The sequence below is a fragment of the Macaca fascicularis genome, chromosome 14, assembly GCF_037993035.2.
Source record: "Macaca fascicularis isolate 582-1 chromosome 14, T2T-MFA8v1.1".
Lineage (NCBI taxonomy): Eukaryota > Metazoa > Chordata > Mammalia > Primates > Cercopithecidae > Macaca > Macaca fascicularis.
The window spans coordinates 22,950,256-22,965,371 of NC_088388.1; positions in this window are offsets into that span (position 1 = coordinate 22,950,256).

Below are 15,116 nucleotides of genomic sequence, written 5' to 3' on the forward strand. Positions count from 1 at the left end.
CCTAAAGCATTTGTTGAGTTGATTTTTGTACATGGTGAGAAATAGGAGTCTAGCTTCATTTTTCTTCAGCTTTGTTCTTAATGCTCAAGATGGGTTTGGCTATATGGGGTATTTTGTCGTTCCATATATATATTTCAGGATTTTTTTTTATTTCTGTGAAAAAGTCTTTGGAATTTTGATAGGAGTTACATTGAATATATAGATTGCCTTGGGTATTTTGAACATTTTAGCAATATTAATTATTCTAATCCATGAATGTGGGATAGCTTTCCATTTTTTGTGTGTCCTCTTCCGTTTCTTTTGTCAATCTTCTATAGTGTTCGGTGCACAACAGATCTTTTATCTTCTTGGTTAAATTTATTTATAAGTAATTTTTCATGGCTGTCGTAAATGGGATTGTTTTCTTGATTTCTTTTTTGGGCAGTTTGTTGTTACTGTTCAGAAACTCTACTGACTTTTGTATATTGATTTTATATCTTGCACCTTTACTGAATTCACTTATTGAGTTCTAACAGTTTTTTGCTGGAGTCTTTAGGGTTATTTCTATATAAGATTATGTCATCTGGAAACAGGGGCAATTTAACTCCTTCATTTCCAATTTGGAGGATGCCTTTTATTTTTTTCTCTTGCTTTTGCTCTGGCTAGGACTTCCAATACTATACTAAATAGAAGTGGTACAAGTGGGCATCTTTGTATAGTTGCTGAGCTCGGAGACAAAAACTTTCAATTTTTACCATCAAGTGTAACATTAGCTCTGGCTATCTCATCCATGGCCTTTAGTGTGTTGAGGTACATTCCTTCTATACTTAATTTGCTGAGAATTTTTATCATAAAAGGATGTTGAATTTTTGTCATATTATTTTTCTACATTAACTGAGATAATCATATGGCTTTTGTCCTTTATTCTGTTAATGTGGTGTATCAAATTTATAGATTTGCATATATTGATGCATCCCTTTATCTCTGGGATTAATTCCACTTGATCATGGTGAATTGTTGTTGAATTCAGTTGACTAGTATTTTGTTGAGGATTTTTACATGAGTTTTTATTAGGAATATTGGCCGGTATTTTTATTTCCTTGTACTGTCCTGGTCTGACTTTGTTATCAAGGTAATATTGGCCTTAAAAATGAGTTTGGAAGCATTGCCTTTTTCTTTGATTTCTTTCCAAAGACATTTGATTGGGCTTAATTAAATCTAGACTGCAGCGAGATAAATAGATTCCTAGAAGAAAATGACAGAATGCCTCTCATTTTTTTTTTTTTTCATTTTGGTTTAATGGCACTGCTGGTTTTCAGAGATATCAGAGTTATACCTCTGTAAAAAAAAATGGGAATGACTAAGGAACATTTTATAAGTTCAAAAAAGCTTGGGGTGAGTTCGGAATCAGTTTGTCTCATTTCAGACGCAAACTTTACCAGTTAATATGTGTACTAGTCAGAGTTCTTCAGAGAAACAGAATTAATAGGATGTATATGTACATAAACATCTCTCTCTCTCTCTCCTTTGAGGAATTGGTTCATGTGATTTGGGGATTGGCAAGTCTGAATTCTGCAGGGCAGGCCAGAAGGTCATAGGCTCAGGAAGAAGTTGATATTGTAGCTCAAGTTTGAAGGCAATTTGGAAACATTGTTGCTCTTCCTCAGGGAGTCTCAGTCTTTTTTTCTCTTGAAGCTTTCAACTGATTGGTTGAAGCCCACCCACATTATAGAAGGTCATCTGCTTTACTCATAGCTTACTGATATAAATGTTAAAATCATCTAAAAAATACCTTCATATCAAGATCTATCCTGATGTTTAAGCAAACATCTCGGCACCATAGCCTAGCCAAATTGACCCATAAAATTAACCATCATACTATGTAAATGTCTGCAAGTAATTTAATTACCCAAATATTGTTCATTGTCTGTTGAAGGAAAATAATACTAGCATTTGCAATATAAGGTTGCTCTGAGCCTTAAACAAGCTGATGCATACATTTTTTCAGAGTGCTGACATGTGGAAAGCACTGAATAGATTTGAGCTATTATTATTGTAGTGAGATTACAACCTCTTAAACTTCTGTAGTTAATGTCATCTAAGAAACATGAAGCATTTTATACATTGCCTTAAGAATGCCCTCCACCTATTGTGAGAGAACACTGAAAATTGCCATGTATTAAATCAGAAAGAAACAGAGCCCAGAGAGGTCAAGGGTGGTGTGATTTGCTTTAGGTCAAACCACAAGTCAAGCAGAAATAGTTCAGGGTTTTCAGCCTCTGTAAGGCACTTCCCATTAGACTGTCATCATTCATCATGTTCCATTTACTTACAGATGGAGCTGTTTCCTTAGGGTATTTTCCAAGAAATTCACATGTAAATCCTGGTTGTGAAGTGGGGCTCTATTGACTAAGATGTGAAATGTGAAAGCAATTGGAATGTTCAGAAGGTCAAACATTCTCGAAGTTGAGAGCAATTTTTGTTTCTGTGCTTTGATTTAGAGGATCAAGCTAGATGACTTGTCATGATGAGGAAGAATGTTGTGGTAGTTTAGAGTGTGGGCTCTGAAATGAGTACTTAGGTTCAAATGCTGGTTGTGTGACTCTTTAGCCACACAATCTTGGGCAAATTGCCTATGTGCCTCAGTTTACTCAACTATATAATGGAGATGCTATTACAGTCCCTATGTCATGGTACCATGATGATGCCAAAGCAGTGGCTGGAATGTAGTAAGTATTAAATAGAATTTACTTATTATCATCTTCATCATTGCCACTACCACCACCACTATTCAGGTGGTATATTTCATATATAATGTCTTTTTGAGCCTCGTTTTTACCTTTCCAGAGTTTACAAGTTAGAATAGAATTGATATTTGGAAGACTCTCCTGTTGGAAATAGCAAAATCCAATCAAATCCAATTCAAAACTACTTTAAGGCAAAGGGAGATTTCTTAGGGTTGCCTGTCATTAGAGACCTAAATACCTTTAGGATTCTCTCTTTTCCCCCTTAATCTCCATTTTTCTCTGTGGACAAGCTTTATTTTCTTAGCTTGACTTACCTCTCGAGCGATGGGCATGTTCTCTGGACGCTTTGCTCTCATGTACTTATAGTTTTGTGACCAAATTGGAAAAGACACTTTCATACTTGCTTAATTTTGAAAAGTGCCAGGGAAACACTCTGATTGGCTGGGTCCTATACATGCACATTGGACCAGAGCAGTGATTGGCCCCACCTGGGTGATATGCCCATTTTTGTAGAGGAGAACAGGCACTGTTTCTACTAAATAATTACAGTATAAAATAGAAATTATCAAATGGAAAAGGGCTTTAGAAGGCATCTCTTCAGTGCTGTCTAAAACTCAGATTTGCTAGAATTGTTCAATTTGGTCAGATGTCTATATTGTATAGTGACATAGTTCTTACCCTATTTTCTCCTCCACCCTAATTAACATGCCCATTACCTACATGTAAGGATGTGTGGTGATTCTCTAGGAGAAGATTGTAGAATGGTTTTGTGTTTTTGTAGGCAGGCTGCATATGTATAATTTTAAAATACCGCTTTGGATTCCTGATTCACACCTTGACTGGGAACTGGGAAGAGGGTTGAGGTAGAGATTGAGTACCTCCTCCCTCACTATTCCCAGAATGAGAACCACTAAGGTAGATTCTTCTAATATAATAACCTTCATGCAAACCAACTGGGAAAAGACAAATGAGGTTTAATGAAAAGGGTGAATTATACTTTGTAATCTAAAAATTGCTATTTTGCAGCTTAAATGTATAATTAAAAGTTAGTATCAAGTATGGTATTTTCAGGTAGACTTTCTGAAGAATCAGCACCAATAAAGCTATAGGCCTTGGGAAAGTTTATCAAAGTTGTTTGTAAAGAGTTTTGTTAAGTGATTGTAATATGTATTTTCTTTAGTAGGTTAAACATTACCTTGGATGTCTTATTTAAACTTGAAATTTGCCTAGCAAAAGAATTTTAAAGAAAGTAATGCTAAGTGAAGCCAAAGATCAGACTGGAAAGAACTTGAGACTTTATCTAGCATTTTTGGAGGTGAGTGAGGAAGCGCGGGGTCAGGAATCTTATGTTTCAGTGTGTAAAATTGCACTTAATCTAGTTTTTAGTATGGTACTCTAACTTTATGTATGTGTGCCTGATAACTCCAAGTGCAGGGTATTTAAATCAGCCTCTCCAAAGGATAAACCCTTAGGCTTCTACATGATTGGTCGAAGACTATCACCTTGCGAGTAGGGTTCGAGTGACCTTTTAAAAATAAGCACATGTAATCAGTCTTGCTTTCTATGTACTCTCTTTCAGAGTTAGAAAGTGTTTCTACTCCTTGAGCATTTCTGAGGCTTTGTAACATGCATCTTCTACTTCCAGGGCTTCTCTAGGGCCAGGTTAAATTTTAGATTCATTTGGGTGACAAGATAGTTATCACATACCCACTTACTTACTGTCTTCCACAATTTTGTATCCTTTCCTGTTATCTTTGCCTCTATAGGTATTTGATTTAAAGTGAACTTGATGGCCATTTTAGTGGTGATTAACTAGAAGTCGTTACCAGGTTTCCATTTAACAATATATTTTGATAATATTTTCATATATTTTATTATGTTTTTAATATATAATATTATGTTTAATATCATGTTGAAATAGTTTCTAATGGCCACACAGAATTTTATAATTAGGATAAACTATAATTTATGTAGGTACTATATTCTTATATTCACTTAGATTGTTCTCATTTTTCATAATTATTGAAAACAATGTGATGAGTAGCCTTGTGACTATATCTTTGTGCATCTGATTTTGTCCTTCGGATAAAACATGACACTTCAAAGACATTTGGTACATGTGGGAGGGAGTAATTCATCTATGAGCTTTGATCGCTCAGGGAAAGTCAATCATTCTTCTCTGCCAATTGAAGAATTTGGATGAGAGTTGAGAACCATGGCTCTATAAGGCCATCATAACATCATTTTAGAATCGTTTGTACTTATATTTGAAAATAAACCCTTTTAATGGGTGTGAGAAGTCAAAAATTTTTGGAAAATAAATAATGTTGTTGACATTTAGAGAGGCAACCTCAAAATCTTTTTATGCCAAACTCTAATGTACTTTAGAAAATTAGAAAGCCTTACTTAAGGAGGCAGAGGTTGTGGTCATGTTAATCAGGTGGGTACGATTAAGAAACAGATGTCTTGTAACTTATTCAAATTTTATTGGCATGAAATTAAGAAAGTATTCATTCATTTATCATTTGAACAAAATTTTTTTATTGAGCATTTACAATGTGACATGTACTGTTTGTTCTAGGATAAGGATTTTCAAGATTGAATAAAACAGGTCTGGTCCACGTTGGCGTAAAGTGTACTAGTTAATCAGAGAGAAATTGGGAAGTGGAAAGAATTCTAACTGATACATAAGGGTTTATTACTTATGGGTAAGATTTTAGCAGCATTATGTTATCACAATGTAACAATCGTTGGCTGAAAGCTACCATGAGCCAATGACTGTGCTAAGTGCTCCAAAGTCTTGGGTAACCCTTAAAAAAATCTAAAAGAAGACTAGGAACTAGATGCTATTAGAATTTATTCTTTTAAAAGGGAAAACAAGCTTAACACATTTAAGACAATTTTCTGAGGCCCGTAATTAACAAGTGCCTTAGACAGGTTCACTCTGATTGACCCCAAGACATGCCTGAATCACTGTCTGGCACTGCCCTCACCCCCAACCCCAGGGTGTAAGAAATCAGAAAGGATCCACACATACGAAATCTAGTAGAATAGATAGTTATACTTCACATCTCACACACATTGATTATGCAGGCACCTGAAGCTGCTGGTTAATTGCAGTGCGACTTTATGATGTAGAGACAACCTTTTAAGTGAGACAGAAAGGGAAGAAGGCCAGCTTTTTACTGAATTTCTACTCAGGTAAAGGCATGTTGCTAATTCTTGAAACAATGCTAAAAGCTAAGAAGGATTATGATGATTTTTCAGATGAGGACATTGAGGCTTAGGGAGAAAATAAGGAAAAATTTTTTCTTTTATTTTCTTTTTGTTTCCCCAAATTCCCACATAGTGGCAGAGGTAGAATTTAGCCCCAGATGCATTTGGCTCCAAATTCATACTGCTTCCAACATGTTCAAATTGGTGATTCAGGAAACACCTGAAGATTCAAGGACCTTGGAAATAACAGAAAAAAAAATCTGAAAGATTAGGTATACTATATGATAGAGTTGCTATTCTTTATTTTGTCAGATAAGGGCAAATGGATGTGTTTCAGCCCTTCATTATGCCTCCAGAAGCTTTTAAAATTCAGTCCCAGTTGTCATATTCATCAAGAAACTGCGAAAATAGGATTTGGCTCATTTTACTGTTAAGTACACAGCTGGCTCAATTGAGAGTATTTGTCAACGGGTCATTGTGAGTTGAAAGTAGGGAGAGAAGACACTTTGAGAGAAGTTCTATTGTGGTACTTAGGAATTTCATTAATGCCTCGGATAGTGGAATGAGCTTGCTTATTAAATATCCCATTGACAGCAAGTTGGATGTGTTGGGTAATGCCTTAGAAACAGGATTGAAATTGAAAATGACCTTAACAATTGGAAGAAGTGGGAAGACAGAAAAAGGGTGAAATTCAATAGCTCGAAAAATTGATGGTTGAAAGAAACATCAATATGTTCCACTGTTTCATTAAATCTATCAAATGGAGGAATATCAGGGCTGCTGGCCCGTGGTGGTACTGCCGACGACGATGATGATGATGACGAAAAGTCACATCCTGAGTTTTCTAGGCAATAACAGTAGAAATCAATGGAGGAATAACTGATTTTCATGCCTGTGTGAATGACTAGGTAATCTAAAAAATTATAGATTTGCCTTGAATGGCAACATATGACTGAGTCACATTTAACCAAGTCCTTCCAGCTATGATAATTAAGTTAAATTCTCTATTTTTTTTTCTTTTCTAGAAAGAGTTATGCTTTTAAAACCCAGCAGTGGGAGAATCTACTTTAAGACTGGACTTTATGGCAAACTTACGTTTGGGGGACCGAAGTTGTGAGCAAGTTTCTTTTCTATTGTTGGGTGACATACAATGTTAGTATGTGATAATCAAACAACAAATGATAACTCATACAGCACAGTGGTACACAGTGATCTGAACCAGGGCATTTGTGATAAGCTGAGTGATAGTTTCCATCATGACTCTCTTTCCCCTATATCCTACATCCATTTCTGTCCATTGAGATGGGTAGTAGGTTTCTCTTTCTGGCTGTCTTTCTCAAAACTCTGGGCATGTTCCTAAACTGCAGGCATAATGAACCTCCCCCCATTTATAAAAAAGATTTACTTGCTTGGAGACCTATATATTTCAGAATTCTAGATGGGACGTATGAAGGCTCATTCTTATATAAAATTAGAGTGACGTATTAATGTAGCATGAAATGGGATCATCTTGTTCAACTCCTGCCTTTTGAACTCTTGATGTATTTTGCTATTTTTCATTCGATGTAGTACATGTTTTTCACTGTAACTCATTTTGGGGAGCGTTTCAGGTTTGAAGACTAATGGGTACTTAGAGCCGCCTGTCTATGTGTGTTCCAAACACAGATGCCTTTGGGAAATTGCTTGTGGAAAAAAGGGTCATTGTACTTAAAGGCTTTAAAATAGCGAAGTATGACAAGTTGAATGGGAACTTTAACCTCCTCGAAGTGTCAAAGTTTCCTGTAAGGCATGAACTGAAGTCCTTTGATGACTTCCTGGTTGTCTAATGTCCAAAGGTACATCCCCTCAGTTTCAGAAGTACACAAAACCTGTGTTTGTGTTTGACAGCCTAGGAAGCCCTATGAGGAAAGTGAAAAGAATGAATTAGGATTTTTTTGTGTGTTTAAAGGCGTAAGTGGTATGGTGATAAGAGCTGAACTGTGAGCCCAGAAAATTTGCAAGATTAGTACACCACATTCCCTTAACCTAGATTCACCAATTGTTACCATTTTCTTTCTTTCCTTCCTCCCTTCCTCCCCAATTTCTTTCTGTTTCATTCTGCCTGTCTCCCTCCTTTTCTTCACCTGCAACACACACATACACTGCACAATTACTTGTGTGTGTGCAAAAACATTTAGAGTAAGTTACAGACATCTAGATACTTTGTCCATAAATGCTTCAGCAACTATATCCTAAGAAAAAAGACATTCTCCTATATAACCATCATATAATAATCATATTCAGGAAATCTGCCAGTGATAGAGAACTATTCCTAACACACAATATGTATTAAAATTTCTCAGATTGTCTCAATATTATCTTTTATATTTTCCCTCTGACCCAGGATCCTATCAAGGATCATACATGGTATTTATTCTTCATGTCTCTTTCATTTCCTTCAATTAAAAGCACTTCCCTAGTGTGTTGTTATCTTTCATGTTTATGACATTTTTGGAGAGACAAGGCTGGTCATGGGCAGAATGTCTTTCTATTTGAGTGTGTCTAATTGCGTCCTTATGAGTTAATTGTGGCTGAGCAATTTTGACTGTAGTACTCCATGGATGACATTATCTCCGCTGTGCCTGACATCAGAAGGCTCACAAGGTCCATTTTCCCTGTTTTTGGTGATATTAACTTTGGCACTTGATAAGGTGGCATCTGTCAGGTTTCTCCACAGCAAATATTCTTTTTTACAGGGGCTCCGGCTTTGAAGTCTGGGATACCTGATTTTGCATCTTAGCTGTGCCACTTCTTCGTCATATAGAATTTGTCAAATTATTCCATAACTCTTTTTTTTAGTTCTTTATCTATAAAGTGGGGCTCCTCACACAGCTGTCATAAAGATTAGGCATTATGACACAGGTATATACTGTGTTATAATGGGAGATGTCTTTCTGGGAGAGCAGTGTGAAATTTAGAGCCATGCAGATCTGAGTTCAAATTCTGGTTCTGGCCTCCTAACACTTAAGCAAGTTACTTGATTCATTTTATTTTATTTTTCTCTTTTTTTGGTTAACCATTGCAATGTTAATGACTTCAATGAAAATTCAAAAATTGCTTTAGATTATTTTTCTTTCATTCTTTAATTGTGGTAAAATACACATAACATAAAGTTAACATTTTAACCATTTTAAGCTGTACAGTTCAGGGCATCCCTAATGTTGTGCTACCATCACCACCATCACTACCATCCATCACCAAAACTCTTTTCAACTTATAAAACCCATCAAACAATAACTCCCCATTCTTTCCTCTCTCCAGTCCCTGGCAACCACCATTCTACTTCTGTCTCTATGATTTTGGCTACTAGAAGTACCTGATGTAGTGGAATCATACAATATCTGTGTTTTTGTGACTTGCTTATTTCACTTAGCATAATGTCCTCAAGGCTCATTCATATTATAGCAGGTATCAGAATTTTGTTCCTTTTTAAGGCTGAATAATATTTCATTGTATGTATATACTGCATTTTGGTTATCAATTAATCTGTTGATGGATACTTGGGTTGCCTCTGCATTTTAGCTACTAATAGTGCTGCTATGAACATAACTGTGTACTTACTTACATTTTAACAGTCTTAGTTTCCTAATTAATATCAGGAAGATAATAATAACATCTATTTCAGGGGTCAGAAAACTTTCTCCAAAGGACCAGAGGATAAATATATTAGGCTTTTCAGGTCATATGGTCTGTATTGCAACTACTGAATTCTGCTGTTGTAATTTGAAAGCAGATATAGATAATATGTAAACAATTCAGCATGACCGTGTTCCAATTATACTTTATTTATGGACGCTGGAACTTGAATTTCATATAATTTTCATGTGTCATGAAATCTTTTTCTTTTTAAATTTTTTCTCCCAACCTTTTAAAAGTATAAAAACCATTATTAGCTCATAGGCTGTACCAAGGCAGGTGCAGGCAGCAAGCTGGATTTGGTCAACAGGCTGTAATTTGCCAACTGCTTATCTCTTTCATTGGGTGAGAATGCAATACTATGTGTTATGTAAAATGTCGAATGCCTGGCACTGGCGTTTAAGAAATTATCACAATTATTTGGTAATTTTTTTTTAATTTTTATTGTCCTTAAAACTTGTGGGTGTTTTTTTGAAAATTAAAGTGTATAATATTTTGATGTTAGTGTAAACTGAAAAACTGGCCACCAACTATTTGCATCTGATTCCATCAAGAGGTTGTCCACTTTTTTCAACCTTTGAATCTGGGCTGTCCTGGGGACTTCTTTTAACTAATAAAATGTGACAGAAAGAATGTTGTACAATTTCCAACCCCAAATAAATGAGGTTTTGCAGCACCCATTCTTGTGCAGAACATCTTTCTGTGATTGTGTATATAAGCTTGAGCTACCCAGATGGACAAGGAGACAGTATACAGAGATAGTGCCCAGATGTCCCAGCCATCCCAGCTTTCCAGTTGAGGTGCTTAGATGTTTCAGTGAACCCAGCTGATATATGGAGCAGAGATGAGTTATTGCACTTTAGTCCAGCCCAAATTGCCAACCCAGATAATCATAAGAAATTAAATAATGATTGTTTAAACAACTATGTTTTGGAATGGTATGTTATACAACAAAAACTGACTGATACAAGATGCTAGAATGTATCATAAAGAAAGGTATTGAAGTTTGCAAGAAAGTCAGCCTCTTGAGCTGAGTCTCCTTGGTCTGCTTTAGGGAAGGTGTCCTGAAAACTAGAATAGCAATAAGAGGAAGATGTGAAGTGGGGAAAAAAGCCATAAGGACATTAGAAGTGAACAGAGGTACTTGTTGAGACTGAAGAGAGCAACAGAAATAGACTTTATCACAAGTGTTTGCAAACTCCAAGGGCTAATTTTGTGGGCAACTAGTAAGAAAAACATGGGAGAGTAAGATGAACAGCTTTAAATTTGAGTTAGCATTCATCATATATTTCAAGCTGTGAAAGGCATTGATAATATTGATAGCCATATTTGACTAGATTTTAAAATTATGAGTACCCTTTGCATATGGGTCTTTTTTCCATTGCATTATAATTTTTAAAAACAACACTGGGGACATATGGGGACTGTGGTGAGATTGTAGTATCATGAAAGCAGCAGCATCAGATGTACAGAATGGGAGAGAGTAAACCTTTGGAAGATAAGCACCCATTGTGGCTTCCACTACAGGGAATATAGTTTGAAGATGGTCCAACATCACTAACTTCTGTTTACATGATATGGCTTCAGGCTGTAAGTGGGAAGGATATTGTGCAGTTTCAAAGTTCTTGGCTTTTCCCCTGCAGCTGAAGTAAGGCCAGCTCCTCATGGCCATCTCACTCTCAAATATGCCTACCACCCGCCTGTTTATTTCCATTGTTGAATCTCAGACATCTGTTTCTCCCTCGTTTAATGATTTACTATTTAGATTTATCCAGATCGACTCCCTTATTTTTACCTTGAGCTCTTTCCTTTTGAAATAGCAATGAAATATTGAGTCTGTCATCTTTCAGGATCAGATGTGGGGTTGGATTATGGTCTATACAGTACCAGTGAGTAGTAAGTGATATTGTTATTTATATAATCTGTTCATAAAATAAATATTGCACACTTGTTATCTACTGGGCACCCTTATGGATGTAAAAGATAGAGCAGTGAGCCTAGACACATTCTCTGACTTCCAGGGATTTACAGTTGAGTTGTTATTCATTCATGTCATACATATTAAATGACTTAATACTAGGTTTCAGTTTACTAACTGGAAGTTCAAAATAGGTGTTAGACTTGGAAAAGGGTGTAATACACTAAGTTTCACCAGAGACTGTTCTCTTCATCAAGACAAGAAAGGAATTTTACGACCAAAGCCTCGTTCAGAATCAGTCACATTGGCAAAACTGCAGAAATTGTTCTCAAAAGCTTTCCTTTTTGCTATTTTTGCCCTCTCTCGTGCTCTATAAGTGCCCCTGAACACCTCTTCTCCTGCCATGTCTGAAATGTAGAGAGATAGCCGGTCTAATTCTATCTATAGAGCCATTTTCCTGTGTTGCCCTCAGACTTTATGCAGCAATATAAATCTCAGATAATGTGTCCAGGTTAGCAGAGTTACTTAAAAGAGCAGACAGTCAGTGTGGCACATTTATTAACATCATATATAACAGGGCTGTAACTGTACAGTAACTTTCTATTTAGTCAAAAGATGGGGGAAAGTGCTGCTAAGGTTTATGGAGCTGGCTCTGGACTGGTGAGCTGAGTTCTGTACCCAAATAGTTCCTGTGTATCATAAGCTGGAAGCTAATACACCATCTTTAAACTGTACACTGTCTCTCCATTAGAAGAAATAGATCTATTATTTTCTGTCTTTGGAGTGGCACATTAATGACTCTTTCTACTGTAAAAATAAAACAAAGCAAAACAAAAAACCCACAACACACCAAAACAAATCATCAGCTTCCTGACTTCTCTCAACAAAAGCTTTTTTGCCCACATGTGACATGAGACGTGTCATTTAGAAAAGAGAAAATGCCTTTCCGGCTGATCAGGAGTGGGTGAGAAGTCAGCACTGAGGAAGCTGTAGATCATATATTGTCATTTCCATTCCACAACAGTAAGAGTCCTTGGCCCGTTAGCTCAAGTAATTAAAGTTGTAGGTTTCAATGAGGCAGTTAAGTACTTATTACAACACAGTGTTGTATGATAATTACCTGCTTACAAATCTGCCTCCCTCCCTGGAGTCTGAACCCTTTGATGGTATGCCCTGTGTCATATTAATCTTTTTGCCCCCAATGAACCCAAGACCTTTACATGTTTTTAAAAAAAACTCTTTGTAACTTAACTTAGATATATTTTTGTTTTCTCTTTCTCACTCTAGTGATGACAGCTACTATGTCTGCCTAATGCACTGAAGAATGCTAATTCCACTGTGGAATATCTTACCTGTAGTAGGGGAAACATAAATATGTATTGACTCAAAGTAAATATATTTAATTTAAAATATATTTAATTTAATGTGTTGCCCCCAGGGCAATAGCTGTGTTTGTCTAGGTAGTTTTCTTTCTTTCCTTTTTTTTTAAATTATACTTTAAGTTGTCCAGGTAGTTTTCACCTGGAAACCCTTTACAAAGAGAAGAACCAGAGCTATTTTCTTTGAAGCCCCAAGAAAGTGGGGAACTGATTTTTGTTTCTGTAAACAGTAAGGAGCATCCCATTTCTGAAAATGCCCCAAAGTCCAAAACTTTTTGAGTGCTGACATGACATTCAAAGAAAATACTCATTGGAGCATTTCAAACTTTGGATATTCAAATTTGATATATTCAACTGGCAAGTAGTCCAAAATCTGAAAACATCTGAAATCTGAAACACTTCTGGTCTCAAGCATTTTGGATGAGGGATATTCAACCTGTAGTAATAAAAGCATGCCTAATCAGGTAGGTGAGTTCTAAATGCCACTAGTAGATGACATTCACCGCCCCTGTGAGCTTTAAGCTCTCGGAAACACAAACCTATCCTCAAGTCCTCCCCTGGTTAAAGGTTTTAGAAAACTAGTTTCCCACACTGACTCAGTTGCCCTGGTGAGAAGCATGTCAGCAAACTCTGATCTGTGAAGCAGCAAAACATACAATGGACTAAAATAGGGAGAATTTACTCATATCAAAGATGAATTCTTGGTAATGTAAAAGTATTTACAAGAAATGTAATAATATCTCTAAGACATTCCCTTAAATAATTTCCATAGCATATTTATAATATTGCTTAATTTAACACAAAGTTTACATATAATTATCTTCAGCTTATCAAATATCTTTTAATATTTTTTGCAGTATAATCCTAAAATAATGGCTGATATGGTTTGACTGTGTCCCCACCCAAATCTCGTTTCGAGTTGTGGTTTCCCCCATAATGTTCTTGTGGTAGTGAATAAGTCTCATGAAATCTGATGCTCTTCTAAAGGGGAGTTCCCCTGCACACACTCTCTTGCTTGCCACCCTGTAAGACGTCCCTTTGCTTCTCCTTTGCCTTCTTCCATGATTGTGAGGCCTCCCCAGCTATGTGGAACTGTGATTCAGTTAAACCTCTTTCCTTTATAAATTACCCAGTCTCAGATATGTCTTTATTAGCAGCATGAGAACAGACTAATACAAGGGCCCTTTTCCCAAATAGTGAAAAAATAAAACCATAACTCAGAATCTACTCACTGATCCAGTTACATGGCCTGGGACCTCCAATTGAAAAGTCAACATCATATTGGAGCTTCGCATCACTCAGCAAATGCTTTCTTCTTTTTTGCTAGAGCTTGAACACATTTCTAAGATAATCTATAATGTGTGATGTCGTACATTCTCTAATGTGCCCCAAAAGTGATGAAAATGTGACCAGTTGCATCCGTTAAAATATACTAAAGTGGGTAACAGTTTTGGAAATGATTCTCAAAGTACTGGAAGAAAGAGAGTGAGTATGCAAATGTAAGACAGCAACAGCCAGGGAGAGCATCTGTTTTCATCGTCGTCTTAGGGAGTTACTGAGAATGGATTTTAAGGTTAGACTTTGCTAGAGAAAAAAAAACATTTAGTAATTTTACTCAGAATGCTTTTGTGCTGAAATTGTCTTTTCACTTGACACTCCTTTGCCTTATGCCTTGTTTTTTCCTTTTCCTTTTTTAGATTTGTGAGCAGGTGGTAAGCAGGTGATAGGTAGGCGTGCTACTTTCCAGGAACACGGCAAAGGCACACAGTGAGCTTTTCATGTTCAAGAATAACCGTGGAGTTCTCTATACTCAGTACGAAAAGGAGGCTCCCATGATACTAACTGATTCATTAGAAGCCTTATTTGAAAATCCTCTTATAGGGAAGGCTGAGGATTTTTTTTTTAATTGGCATTAATATAAAGTGGTTCATGCTTTGAGGAGGAAGTTATGCTTTATAAAGTCTCAAGTCCTTTCTAACTTGGACTTAGAGTTTAACTCAGTATTGGATACTGGAGGACAGTTCAGCCTGCAAACAAATATCTGGGTGGTTCCCCTTGTTAACCACCAAATGGAGCCAGAGCTGATGCTTTAGGAGGTTAGAAGAACCTTTTTATTTTTTAGTTAGAGAAGTCAAGAGAAACAGCAGATATGAAAGGCAGAGATACCGATCAGAATTGGTTTAAGGAGCTTCTTCTGAAACC